Here is a 15,017-nt window from a genome sequence, read left to right as displayed (position 1 = left end):
TTAAAAAGGTACAAATTAATTAATGAGTATATTCTCTTTGTAAGAGGAAGAAAGGCGAAAAAAGGAGAAAAAAGAAGTCGGTTGTGCTCTGGGAAAAGGAGTGACAAGGAATTTGAAATCTGCAAACTATGCCCCTAAATCAAGACGGCGTCGTAAATAAGACCCGGATGCTGATGTCCCCAAAGAATGAAGTCGGCTGCAAATCATTAATGGAAATATTTCATCCCGCCTTTTCCTAGCAAAGAGAATAGCGAAATATTTTAGATTCGAGAAATATTTGAGTCGTATGCGCGCATGAGAAAGTGAGAGGAAGGTTTATCTCTCATTTGGGGCTCTGCCGCGCTTCTCTTGAGAGGCAAAGGCTTGGATTTTGGCTGAAAACCAGAAAAGATATTATTTGCACACTGCAAGATGCATTGTTTTGCTTTTAACCTAAGATTATTTTCCACTTAAGGATAAAGAATTAAATTGATGCGATAGAATTCAATTATCAACTAAAGATTAACATCCAATCTCTAATGATCAACGTTGACGTAGAAGGTCAAAGTCAAATGCAAAATTAAACAGTTTCTTTTCAATCTTAACTGGATTCAGGAGGAGCTCCATCCAAAATGCATTTATATTTGCATTAAATTACAACTTATCTCTCATATACTTGACATAAACGCCAAATGGGCATTGTCATATAATAAGGCTTGCGTATACTCTACAGACAGAGCCTGGAAGCTAATAAATGAAAAAATTAGACATTTTCTTTGTCCCATGCATTCAATACCCTTTCAAACCATCATCCAGAAGTGGTCGATAATATTCTTGTTTTCTGGGGGGGGGGGGGTTCCAAGCCTTCCTTACAGTTTACGAATAAAGCAATTGAGCTTCATAATAGGTTTACTAATTACTATGTTTAAGAAGAATATCAGAATGAAGTTGTTTCTGTCATTTGAAGAAAGAAGAGTATGCAACTTATGAGTAAGCTACTAGAGCATTTCAATCTAAATATTGCCATGACCTCTCCTCACATAGTGATATGAGAAATTCCTCTTGTGGGGATCTATGGATTCGAATTTCAGTGATTATTCAACTGTTATGCACCAGCAATCCAACTGTATTTTTTTTTTTCAAACCAATATGTCAGATGTAACCGTAATTTGTATATATGCATATATAAAAGCCAATATTGGCATTAACCTGTAGTATCAATTCCCCATGTCGACATGAAATAAAAGCATTTATTTTATTTTTAAAGTGGTTCACCATCCATCATCTCATCCACCTAATTTTCAAGCTATAGTGCCTACTACCAAACTCTTGGTAAAGGAATCGAAATATTACAGGCTCGAGACCTGATTCTAGCGAAAATATGTCGTATACTTTAAACTAAGGTCACTTAACTTTTTATTTGAATCATCCAAAATACTTCAAACATATGTAGGCTAACAACCACAATAAATAACAATGCAAAAATCTACCATTATTAAAATCTGCTGTTTCTTGAGAGATAATTAGGTCACAGTCGATTATTTTAAATCATTTTAAATACATTTTTTTAAATGAATTACAAAGGATGGATACTACATTTGATGAAATTTTTGAAATTTTCTTTAGGGTATTTTATTTTGTCACATTCGACATTTAAATCAAAACATCACATGAATTTTTATACCATATTTTTTATAATTATTAACAATATATGGGCAATAAATTGTTATAAATTATAATTAGCAATAAACTCCTTATCTGATAAACTAGAAAACTAATTAGTGACTTTAATAAGTCGCTAATTAATTTTACATCAAATCTAATACGATTATTCTCACAAATAAATGTCAAAGAATTAAAAAAAAAATCCCTATACCTACTTCTTTATTCTTTAGTCACTTAAAAATATTTATATTTTATTAATTATATCGAAACTGTTATTTTATTAATCAGTCAGTAGATATCAAAAATGGAGTTTCATTCTTAGAAAAGTGTCAACTTAAAATATTCTAAAAATAATAAAAATTCAGCTTAAGGATCTATTATTTGATCTAAAACTATTATTGTTGTAATTTTTGAGTAAGCAAAATCATAAAGGAAGAGAAAATAAGACATTTGAAGAACATTAACACAAAACCTGAGTAATAATAAGTACTGAATCAATTTGGCGTTATTATAGCAAAATAACTGCAGATTTATTTAATGCATTATTCATTGCTTTATTGTTTTATGTTTGGTTGGGACAACTCTTGGAAACAATTAAAACCAATTTTATACTTTTTAAATTTTATGGCAATTCTTACATTTAACAACAAGACGTTTTAATTTGAAAGAACGTCCATAAACAAAAATTTCGCACTGATTAAATATATATATATATATATATATATATATATATATATATATATTAGCCGATCAAAGATTAATAAATCTTTTCAATCAACACTCTTTCTCAATACACATCAATAAGCAGAGATAACATGGGGGGGGGGGACAACTGCTTATTTTAAAGAAACAAAGAACTGTTCATTCAATCGTCATGCCGAATTTTCGTATTTCTTAGCTATTGAAAAGATCAGTATCAGACAACCAATTGTTTATTTGATAAATATTGAAATTTTTGAATCAATATTTCACATTGAGTATTCTGAACTAACAAGACCTCGAAGCACGCACCTTTATTCAAATATTTTTGCAGAAATATATATATATATATTTTCATTGCGGATGACAAACCACAGCCATGAAAAATTATTCAGAGCTAATGCATATTTTTATAATACAATATTAACCCGTTAACAATACATGCACACATACTTTTATTTAACTTGTCTTGTTTCAGGCTTGTTAAAATAGAATGTTGTAATCGAGTATTCATTCACTTCTTGATGTATTACGATTTAGCACCTGTATTTCGTTGGCAGCGTAGACTAAATATTTTTGTAATCCACACTTTATCGATTAATTTAATTAAATTTAGATTAAATATAAATGGAACTACTAGGTAACGAATTTGAGAAAATTTCATTGCTCAATTCTGTCTTAATGATAATAATTAATTAGAAATGAGATGGTAAAAAGAAGAAATGGCTTACATTGATTTTTTTTTTTTTTTCCCCTTTCTTCATAGACAACACTATAGCGTAAGATCATCTTGACCTCCGAGGTATTGCCGATTTGAGGGCATTTTTAACCAAAACTCTATGTGAATGAACCTAAGTCGAAAAGTTATGATGCTAAGCTATAGGCCATTTAATTTTACATGCCCAATTGTAAAAGTTTCTCGCTAACTGCCCTTTTCTGTGTCTAATTGGATCGATAAGCTGACAAATCATATTATGCAACTGTATAAATCATTTGATACTGGTAATGGTATTTGTGATGGCACGATGACATGGAAGTTAAATAGAAAAACATTAATAGTTTTTTTTTTTTTTTTTTTTTGATAGAGAGAATCTGAGTTGGATATTTTTCAATACATGACAGCATCAAAACAATATATTCAATTATTCAAAGATAAAAGAAATAGATAACTTCACTATTGGACAAGAAGGTAAACAATTCAAGCAACAAAAATGTCTTAAACAAAATGTATTATAATTTTGACTATCATCAGAGTATCAAAAGTTTATTAAATAATATCAAAAATTTCATATTTGAAAAAAAGGTAAAATATAGACTCTAAAACAATTTGTTATCATTAAAAAGGGCAAAATTATTTTAAACTTTATTTTAAATTAAAAACCCAAATTTTAAAATTTATTTGATTTGTCCTAAATTTACGCTAAAAAAAATTCTCACCTGACAAAAAAAGGTATATTATTGCAGCTTAGAGATTAGTATCATATGTAATAAAACAGCTCGTTCATTCCTGGATTTATTTACTTTTAATGTAGCTGACCATGATAAATATGTATTATTTTTATGATAATTAATATTAGACAAAGATTTCATCCCTATAAGAATTATCACCTATTTGAATTTGGATTTTTATTTTACATTGTTAGTAAACGATTTCTTTCCTTTAAATTTTTCTGGATAGCTTGATTAATCAATTATACACAATGCATAAGACCTGAATGATTTTGAAAATTATATATATAAATTTTGAATGCTTGATGGTAATTTTCTACCTGATTCTGACGTGAGACATTTTTGTTTTTTGCAAAAAAGCGAAATTGTGTAGTGGAATAAAAAGAAAATAAGTAGATGGATGGAAGTTGGCCTGTATTTCTATAAAATAAATTATAATATTATTTCATTTCCAATTAACTTAAAATGTACCAATTAATATTTAGAACTTGCAGTTAGCATTTCATACACCAATTTTATCAGTAGTGTAGTATAAATGTGGTAATGGTAATTCGAAAAACTAAGAATATTTTATACTTACGGTAATTAATTTGAATTAAGAAGATAATTTTTTAATTTGTTACTTGACAGTGTCATAATTATAATTATATATAAGTTGATAGATCCATAAAATCAAACTCAGCTTGCATGTTTGTAAATCCTGTATATAATTAGGAACCACTACAACAATAAGGAAATTTTCAATGGTATTTACATTTTCCCACAGTAGATGGCAGCACAATAAATAAACACTGAATTATTATCGGGATTCGAACACATTGCCGTGAAACTTTAAACAATAAATCACAATTATAAACAAGAATATTAAGTAAATGGGATTGCAAATGCTCCTTTTGCAATATACAGATCTGGCAGACACGATGAGTATGAAATGCTTCTGTTAATTAAAAATGCATTTCAAAATACTATTGAAATATATTCAAACTCTTATCTTCTGATATTTTTTTTATTATGAGCTTTTTCCCGCCTTGTATTTGTTTTTTTTTTTTTTTTTTTTTATCTTCATGCCACGATTCATGAGCAAAAAAATTTAATTTTCAATGCTAGATAGATTTCCTTCATTTATAGTCAAGAAAAGTCTAGTCAGCTGTTAGGAGGTGAAAAAAAAATTGTGAATTTTAAGAAGCCCACAGATAAGATTAATAAGGGCAATTTCATAGAGTTGTATTAGAAACAAAAAAACGAATAAAAATAATAATTACTACACTGATAAATTCATATGTTTCATATTGTTACATGGTTAAATACAACAGGAAAAAATCTTAGTATATTTTTTAAGACATTACAAACGAATAAATTTAAAAATAATTGAAAGGCCGCTGTCATCATTTCACAAATAAATATGTAATTTGCTGTCGTAATTAGATATATTTTGTTAATATATCTAAAAAAGTTACAGTTTAAAAAATTATCAACATTATAATTATAATCTTGATAACTTTTATCATTATTATCTTAATTATTATAATAATTGTTTATATAATTATGATAATTTTTATAACTTATTAAAATCTTATATAACTTATAAAACTTTTAAAACTTATTAAACTTTTAAAACTTATTAAAATCTTATATAACTTATAAAACTTTTATAACTTATTAAAATCTTTATTGCTATTAAAATCTTCATTGTTGTGTTATTCCTTCCAAAAAAATTTGGACTTTTTCTTATATTAGTAATTATATCAGATATAATGCTGAAATCAAAAGGCAGATTTCAAGCGGTAAGCTTATAAAGAATAAATTATATCTAAACCTAAAATCTGCTCTTCTTTGCGTCTATTCTTTTGCAGCAGAAGTACTGACATAAAGTAACACTATATTCAAAATTCATAACCAAACAGAAAAAAAAACTAACTAATATATATATATATATATATATATATATATATATATATATATATATATATATATATATATATATATATATATATATATATATATATATATAAATTCTGTATTTTATTGTATGCATAAACACTAACTAAATATATTAAACCATCTAATCCTACGTTCAATCCTTAAAAATCAAATAGCAACATTTTTATTAGAAATTCCTTCTGTTTTCATGGAGAAATGAAAAACTTTTATTTTCTAAGAAATAGCAAAAAATAATAACATAATGCTTGCTAATCACAGAACGTATCACAGTTTTGACCCTCGGTTCCGTAATTTTAATAGATTTGTTACAAGTTTACCATTAGTGGCTGATAAACAACAGCAGATTCTGATTGGTCTTTAAACCTTATGATAAATTGCTATAGAATACGCAATTGTGATTCGTCGCCTGACATTGCTTTGAACACATGACAACGTTTTTAATCCAAAGACCAAACTCTCATTTCAAGCCCCGAGGCCTAGGATAATTCAGCTTAGTTCACTTTCCAGTCGTTACTGCAGCAATATATCATGTGCGGATTTTAGATTTATCACGCTACGTCCCCGAAAATTGTGACATTTTCCGAAGTTTAAAGCGCTTTATTGTAATAAATCATGTGCAGCATAATCAGCTGGGGAACCGTCCAACCACGATGCAGCTTTTGAATTTGAATGTAAATAGTAGAACTCGTGCTGCCATCTACGTTTTGAGAATTGAATCAGAATTTGAAATAGATATATGGTGTAAATTGCTAATACAAAATAAAAATGAAAAGCTGTAGTTAATTATTAAAAATGAAACATACGAAGTAATGTAATTGCTTATTTATTTTTCATATTTGTAAGATTAATCTCAATGATTTAAAGCATTATTTGGGAGCAAATTTGCATAGAAATATATGTTAAATTGAATTATTAATGATAAACTTCTAGAAGGTTAAAGATGTCCCTCCAAAAAATTATCAAATTTATTTTAAGATATGATACCAATAATAAATACACATTTTAGTCGATATATTAATTATTCAAACTATACTAATCGGTGGATAATGTAAAAGTTAATTACCAAAAACAATTATGTGAAGAAAAGGCCATTCTTTAAACTGTTGCTCATTTTGTAAAGTAACTATGCTCATCAATCTTTTTTATTCTAATTATTTTAAATTTTCTTAGATATACAACAGCTGTATCTGTAGTAATCTAATTTTCAATTTAGTTATTTCATGAAATAACTAGCCTCCGCATGTCTGATTTGGTATATATTAATAAATTTTTATTTTTCATAGAAATATAAAGGAAATAATATAAATGAAATCTTTTTTTTATCAAATTCAAAACTATAATAAGCCAAGAAGAAGATCGTAGAACAAGAATTTAGAAGGCTTGTTCAGAAATTTGCTTAGTATGATAATATGAATCATAATAATATAATTGAAGTCATATACTAATGACTTGATAAAGAATTTGCAATTTGTTATTATTTTTATTTGAAAACATTGCTTTTATTTAACACAAATCGAAAACATTTTTTTTCCATAGTTAACCAATGAGTATGCTTTTGATACATTATAATTGCTATCTTTTTTGTTTATAAGCGGTCCTCTGACTCAAAAGAAATGCTTTGGAAAGCTGAAAAAAATACTAAGAGGAATTCAAAACGTGACTATGCACATTCGATTGGTTACAGTTATATGGGCATGGACTCTAGTTTCATCACTATACAAAACACATATAAGTTATATATATATAGCAGTACCAAAAGTTTAATTTAATAGCATCTAATCTACAAGAAAAGAAAAGAAATATTATGAGTGCTAATTTCGTAATCTTACAAGCACCATCATTCATGTAATGCATGTAAAAAGAAAGAAAGAAAGCATTGCAAATTCACATGAACTGAAAAAAATCTATATTTTTAACTATAAGATTTCATAATCTTGCTAACAAATAAGCTATAAAAAACATAAAGCGAGTACACTTTTTCTTAAACTATGCAACTTGACCATGTAAAATACTCAACAGAATGCAGCAATGTATGCCATAAATCAAATCATTTTAAGGCACGATTTTCAATTTCCATTCTTCTTTTAAACTCAAAAACAGACCGCAAATATAAGCACGAATAACATCCCCCAAAGTTTTTTCCTAATCTAATAAAATTTCAATAAAGATCATTTGAAAGCACAAAAGAAAACGAAACAGAACAATGCAGCTTCCCCCTGATGGCTCCTCATCGATTGTTTGTTATTGTTCCTTCCCCTAAAAAAAACAAAGGCGGCTCATTTTTCATGCAATCGGGAAGAGTTTCTTAGCAGATCGTTAGGTAGCCATTACCGTTTTCTTGGGCCACCTGCGTCCCTTCCCCCTGGTGCTTCTGCCTTCATTAATATTCATCCTATGAGACCACCTGCTGGCCCGCTTTAATGTCCCCTCTAATGTTACTTCGCACTCCCAGTGGTCGTTAATCGCTGCTCTTCTTTTGGGCCGTTTGCATATTGAAGAATCAGAGCAAGGGTTTAATACGGCTTTCATCCAGTGGCTGCTGCTGCGATGCTTTCAGCAAACACGCATATCATCACCGCACGAAGAACACCACCCAGTTGTGAATTTCTTGGGGGTGGCGATGATGTGCGTGCAACAATAAATTCAAGCTGAAGAACACGATAATTAAGTGATAAGTAGTAACACATTCATTTTTGCACGATTTTCTTCTTTATCATTTGATATGCTGGGATCAGTGTTTTTAGAAACTACAAAGAAAGGGGTGAATTCAAATTTGTGTATCTCAACACCAAATGAGATTGATCGCATACAATGCAATATTTGAAATTTTTGTTATTTGAAAGGATTGGATTCAAATTTGTTTACTTCAGCACTGAATAAAATTGACCACACGCAATGCAATAATTTAAACTTTTGTGAATAGAAAAGATTGGATTCAAATTTATCTATCTAAACATCAAATGAAATTGACCACATGCAAAGCAATATTTGAAATTTTTGTCATTAGAAAGGTTTAGATTCAAATTTGTTTACCTCAATATCAAATAAAATTGACCAAACGCAGTGCAATAATTGGAATTTTTGTTACTAAAAAGGATTGAATTCAAATTTGTCTATCTCCACACGAAATTAAACTGATCATAAACAATGCAATAATTGATTTTTTTTATTAATAACTCTAGACCTGCAATTTCTATAATTGTGAAATTCCTTCTTAAAAATCGTCAAATAAAAAAAAAATGAAACTTGACAAACAAAATGATAAAGTTTTCAGAGATACCTATTAAAAAAAATCCTGTAAATGAAAAAAAAATCAATTCAAGTCATGGAAAGTAAATAAAAAGATAAATGAATTTTGAGGACTGTTGAAATTAATATGGAAAAAATTAGTCACAGATATTAAAAGGCTGAGAATCGCTAGAGCATTCCCCATTATGTATGAAAATTTCCCTAAAAAAATATCAAATAAAAAAAATCAAAATTTTTAGAGATACTAATTATTGAAAGAAAATAAAACATATCCTGTTGATGAAAAAATGTCCATCCTGAAAAGTAAATAAAAGAAAAATGAAAGAGCAAAAGATTCTGCTGAAATTGATACGGGAAAAGGTTGGTTTCAAAGGAGGTCAGGAACAGATAAACTAGAATGCCAGTAACAATATATTTATTTGTGCACTAATGTACTAATCATGTTTAACTTTTTAAATTTTTTAATTAATTAAATTTTTTTCAAGAAACATATGCATATAACATAAATTACGTTTAATAAGAAGTCTTGGCAAAATTTCAACTAGGAACTTTTTATATTACATTGAATAATTTGAATAAAATAATTGAATATATATTACATTGAATTTTTGTCAAGCCTGGAATCCTTTTTAAATGGAAAATGGATAATGGATAGGAAAGGAGGATTCTCGTTTTCGGAATTCAGAAGATAAGCGAAATTTCATATATCATGTTCGAAAATAACTCGAGTTTTGATTAAATGATCATTATAAATTTTCTAACTCTAAATTTCTAATCTTGTAGGTCAACATCCAGAAAAAATTCTTTTTATTTTAAACGCATAGCAGAAATTATCGTTACACATTTTTATGATGTAAATACAAAGTGAAAGGGAATACACTTTTTTTTTAATACAACATTAAATTAATAGATGTAAATACCAAGTGACAAATGAAGCGCTGAAAACTCAACTGGGAAACCATACATAATATTTTCTTCAATGTGGGGTTTTTTTTTTTTTTTCCCCACTTCCTTTATAATTTTTCGAGCTACCCATGCATTTCCAAATGTAATAACAATCTAATACAGACAATATCGTACATTCTTTTGATTCATCCTCAGATAATGATCATTTGAGTTGACACATCATTCTACAATATCATATCATCACATGAATATGAGGATATTCAAACCGTAACAAACTGATGGTTGTTGACTGCATCAGTCAATATATAGAGACAAGTTTCTGTGTTTCGATAGAAACAGCAACATATAAATACCGTAACAAACTGATGGTTGTTGACTGCATCAGTCAATATATAGAGACAAGTTTCTGTGTTTCGATAGAAACAGCAACATATAAATACCGTAACAAACTGATGGTTGTTGACTGCATCAGTCAATATATAGAGACAAGTTTCTGTGTTTTGATAGAAACAGCAACATATAAACGTTTATGAAATAAAATTCAAATTTGACTCTTTTAAGGATTTCTTTATGAATGTGAGGATACTCAAACCAAAATAAACTGTTGGCTGTTGATTGCATCAGTCAATTTATAGACACATCTTTCAGTGTTATGATAGAAATAATTTATAAACGTTCATGAAATCAATTCAAATTTGACTCTTTTTTAGGACTTTTTTAATTCATCAAAGTAAATCAGCATTATGTTGTTATTTTTGTCAATTAATAAATGTTAGTTCAAAAAATATGAAATCACAATTTCACATTTTTTTATCTATTGCAAATAAAAGATTTATCAATACTTTTCATATTCCTTTCAAGATCTTGATTGATAACTTTGTGAGATTAATTCAAAAGAGATTTTAATTAAATTTCAATTAGCTGAAAGATGTTTCTTTACGTTTCTTTCTTAAAAAATCTTTCCTAAGTATACTCTAACAAGAAAGATAAACGTAAAAAAGATTTTGCTGTAACCAATTCTACAATGATTTTCCTCTAAAATCTTTATACATAATAATTTGTACAAAGGCATAATATTCATATTTTTTTAAATTCTTTTTTTTTTCCCTTCTAAATTTTTGTTTAGATGATATTGATTAGGCTAACTGTTCTCATACTCTTTATTGTCAGTAAATAAAATAATTACTAATTTGAACAGGTGTTTTTTTCACGCATTAATAAATTTTCCATTGACCAATTTCATTTTTCACCGTATAAAGAGAATCACATTTTTATTAACAAATGGAGTGAAAGGTTTTTTTACAGACAAAATAGGGATAGGGAGTTTTTAAGATAGTGTTTAGAAAATCCTGAAAAAAATCATTTATTCATTGATATATTTCAATCTCTTGCTAAAATATAAAGTGAAATTAATTTCAAAAACTAAAGAATATAGAAGTAGAAATTTTAAAATGACCAAATTTAGAAAAAAAATTAAAGTAGAGATACAAAACAGTTAAATATAATATATCTCTACAGAATGTTGCAAATAATAATTTAATAAATATTCTCTCATTCTTCCAATTATCGTATGTGTTTACATAATATAATTTGTCGTAAAGTTGTATACCAGTGAAGTTTTTTTTTTGTTAATTATTTGTAAATTTTGCAAGTTTATTTTAATTTTGCACAGTTCTTGATTAAGAAGCTATAAAATAACACTACAAAATTATTGAATTTAAGCAAATAATTAATTAGAGTTTTTATTCTTTTGTAAAATGAATGCTTTTTTTTACAAACAATTTTTAATCGTTTTCAGTTTTGATATGTATGATGGCAGGAAAAATGTGTAACAAAATTCTGTAATAGAATGCAATGTTAAGTTAAAATCTTTACGAAATATGGATGAAGAAAAGATTTGTACAATATATTAATAAATTTGTAGGAATAAGTTACTTTTGAAATAATATTTTGTTTTAAAAAAATTAATACTATAAATAACAGCAATTAAATCTTTTAGAATGGGAATAATAAAAAATTGCAATAAAATAATAAATAAATACATAACAATAAAAATTCATTAATTACATATCATCTTTTTTCTCTTTTTTTAACTAATACAAATTCTTTTACAAAATGTTCATACTCATTTGGCTAATAATGTAGATTAAAAATAAAGATTAGTTTCTTAATAAAAGAATTATAAGATTGTGACATGTTTGAATTTCTATTATAAAATCTATTCATGGTAAATAATACATATAGAGAAAGAAAGAGAGAGAAATATTTCTAGATCTATCAAAGATGAAAAATAATAATTAAATTCTTATTTTAGGCAGTAGTTTATTACATAAATAAATATAGTTTGCATTTATAAGAAAATTTTTCTATAAGAAAATTCTGTATGTTACAAAAATAGTGACTAAAAATGCTACATTCTAACATTTCATCTGGATTTTAAATGTTCTACTTCATCAAATCTTTACCTTAACTATTTCTTTTTTTATTTTTTCTTTCTTTCCTTTTTTTTTTATTCTTTCCCTTTCTTTCTTTCTTTCAAAACAATTGTACTTCATTTACCTTTCATTTTAATAATATATGATGTGATTGGCAGAATTTGATTTCAAATGTAATATTACAGCATTATTATTGCTAAAAATGATTTCATTATCAATATTGGAGATTAAGGTTATTAATGACAATTACTCAGACATAATTTCGACTGTGAAATCAAACAATACTTTTTCATTGTTTTTGTCATGACTGTAGAGAATTATCGAATGAAATTTGAGAGTGAAATTAATCGAACTAGGTCATTATGAGCAATTAAAGATGACTTTCGAATAATGTACTATTCATTGATTTAAGCCTGTGTCAATTTTATATATTACAACTAATTGGTTCAAGACGCTGATATTAATGATAAAATAATAAATTACAATGTATCACAATATTCACTTATTTTCCTAAAACATATAACTCATATAGAGATACAGGTGTATTTAAAAAAGTTGCAATAATTTGTTATTAATAATATGTATATTTTATATATATATTCTGTATTTTGTATATTTTAATTCAATGGCTAAATCAAAAATTTATAGAGAATTATTCTAGTGAATTGAAAACTTGATAGATCAAAATAATAATAAATAAATAAATAAAATACTTTTGAAAGAAAAAAAAACTTGTTTTGTCTCCCATTCTGACAAATATTTCCTTTAAATTCGTTATCATGTCTTTGAAAAATATATTTAAAAGGAAAATACTTGCAGTTTGGAAAAAACAACAGAAACAAGATTTAAAAAAATAAGTAAATAAAACAAAATTGAAGTTACTGTGGGCTTATAAATAAAACCAATCAAAACATATTTTCACAACATTTTAGAAATTTGATTTAGTACGAAATATTTATTATAAAAAATATACAAAAAAATTCATTTATATATAGGAGTAACTGAAGAAGTTATAGAACTAGTAGATACTCAATTATTTAATTCTAGTTTATGATATATTTAATATTATAATTAAAATAATATAAAAAAATTATTATAAAAACTATTACCAAATCATGTACTTTAAAAATTACTCAGATTCTAGACAAAATTTAAGAATGTATCGTTTGTAAAAAATATTGCATTTCGCAATTAAAAAGCAATATAAAATTCAAAACATTATTATTATGCAAAACTTTTACGTGATGAGAGATATTAATTCATTATATTAACGTTGTATATTCCAATTTTTAAAAATATATTATCAAATAACGCTAAATGGTCTTATTAATTCCATCCTATACTTCTTTCTCGGACCTAATCTTCCAATAACAGATATGGTCGCCACATATTTTCTTTTTCACGGCGACATGTCATCGGCGCCGATCGATAACAATCTTTAAAAACCAGTTACTGCTCACTTTATCTATAAAGCCACATCCAAAATACATCATTCTTTAAGAATGAGACACTATTTTCAAAAATATATCAATATTTTTCGAGTACTCACCCGCGGATTGCCATTGTTTTCGAATCTTTGCTTCTTGCGTCGGCATCTTCTATGGAGGCCGCCATGTTGGCTATAACTCATTAAGGGAACGCTTTCTCCATAGGCACTTAAAATGCCCGATCGCGGTACGGGGAGAAGCCTAGGGGATCGATGTCCATAGGGAATGCTGTATAACCCATGGGCCTGCTGCTGCTGTTTACTTACCTGTTTATTGAGGATCAAAAAACAAAAATATACCAAAAACCGGTTCAGTTACTGGTGCAGTTCTCATACATATTGATGAGAAATGCTAATATTCGGCATATATCTATTTGTCTTTAGACATCTGTAATGTTGGGAGGGAAAATTTATTCCTTCGATAAGCATTTGTTATAGTTCAAAAGTTACTGTTTGATTGTGCTATCTTGTTTGCATTTTACAAAGGTTGTTATTGCCATGTTGTTTTGACATAAATGTGTTATTTTTGTAAAATTATTCTTCCTTTTATTAGCTAAACAGGTAATTGATTAATATAATACTATTTATTATATTGATCAACAGTGTGAGGTGTTATGTAGTGTTCTAGTTTCTTTGATTTTGATATGATAAATTTAGGAGGATCTTGATTGTTTTATTTCAGTGATCGTTTGAGCATACACAATTAGCTTTAGAAATATTTCCTTCATTTATAATAATCTATCATTCAGAGTCATAAATAATATATTACTTGTAAAGGAAATTGTTTGCAGACACTTACATTAATTATCTCAATCTCAAAAAAACTTAATCATCATTTCATTTATGTGCTTTTTTATGTGTGTTTTTATAGAGATGCTGCTCGATCCAGTATTTCTTCATAATAAATTATACAAATGTGAAACACAAACATTTAAACTAGATTTTATGACTAAGATTCGAATCAAATATTCTTTTTTATATGATTATTATTTAACAATAATATTTTTTAACAAATTATGTATCGTAATATTTACAAAGTTTTATATTCTTTTAAATGCTTAATTGCTTAAAAAAATTAATCAAATGGATATTTTTCAATTAATTAGAGCTATAAACAATTATACTTGTTTTTTTTTTGTTACTTAATAAAAGAATGATATTGTAACTAATTAGAGAATAAATACTAAATAATTTTAAGAGTAAACGAC

General features: G+C 26.9%; 1 protein-coding gene across 5 annotated transcripts in view; it reads right to left on the bottom strand.

Annotated features, from left to right (window-relative positions):
- LOC129980850 (homeotic protein antennapedia-like) overlaps positions 1-15,017 on the bottom strand; it is a 788,317-nt gene that overhangs the window by 474,890 nt on the left and 298,410 nt on the right. The window contains exon 1 of one of the 5 annotated variants that reach the window (XR_008785263.1): positions 13,873-14,046. The exons of the other annotated variants lie outside the window; for them this stretch is intronic. The gene's annotated coding sequence lies outside the window, so the exon portion shown is untranslated. Of the gene's footprint in view, positions 1-13,872; positions 14,047-15,017 lie in introns of those variants that run through there. 5 annotated transcript variants of the gene reach the window in all.

Source organism: Argiope bruennichi, chromosome 8, assembly GCF_947563725.1.
Source record: "Argiope bruennichi chromosome 8, qqArgBrue1.1, whole genome shotgun sequence".
NCBI lineage: Eukaryota > Metazoa > Arthropoda > Arachnida > Araneae > Araneidae > Argiope > Argiope bruennichi.
The sequence above is the reverse complement of the archived record's forward strand: the minus strand, read 5'-3'. Positions and strand labels throughout refer to the sequence as shown.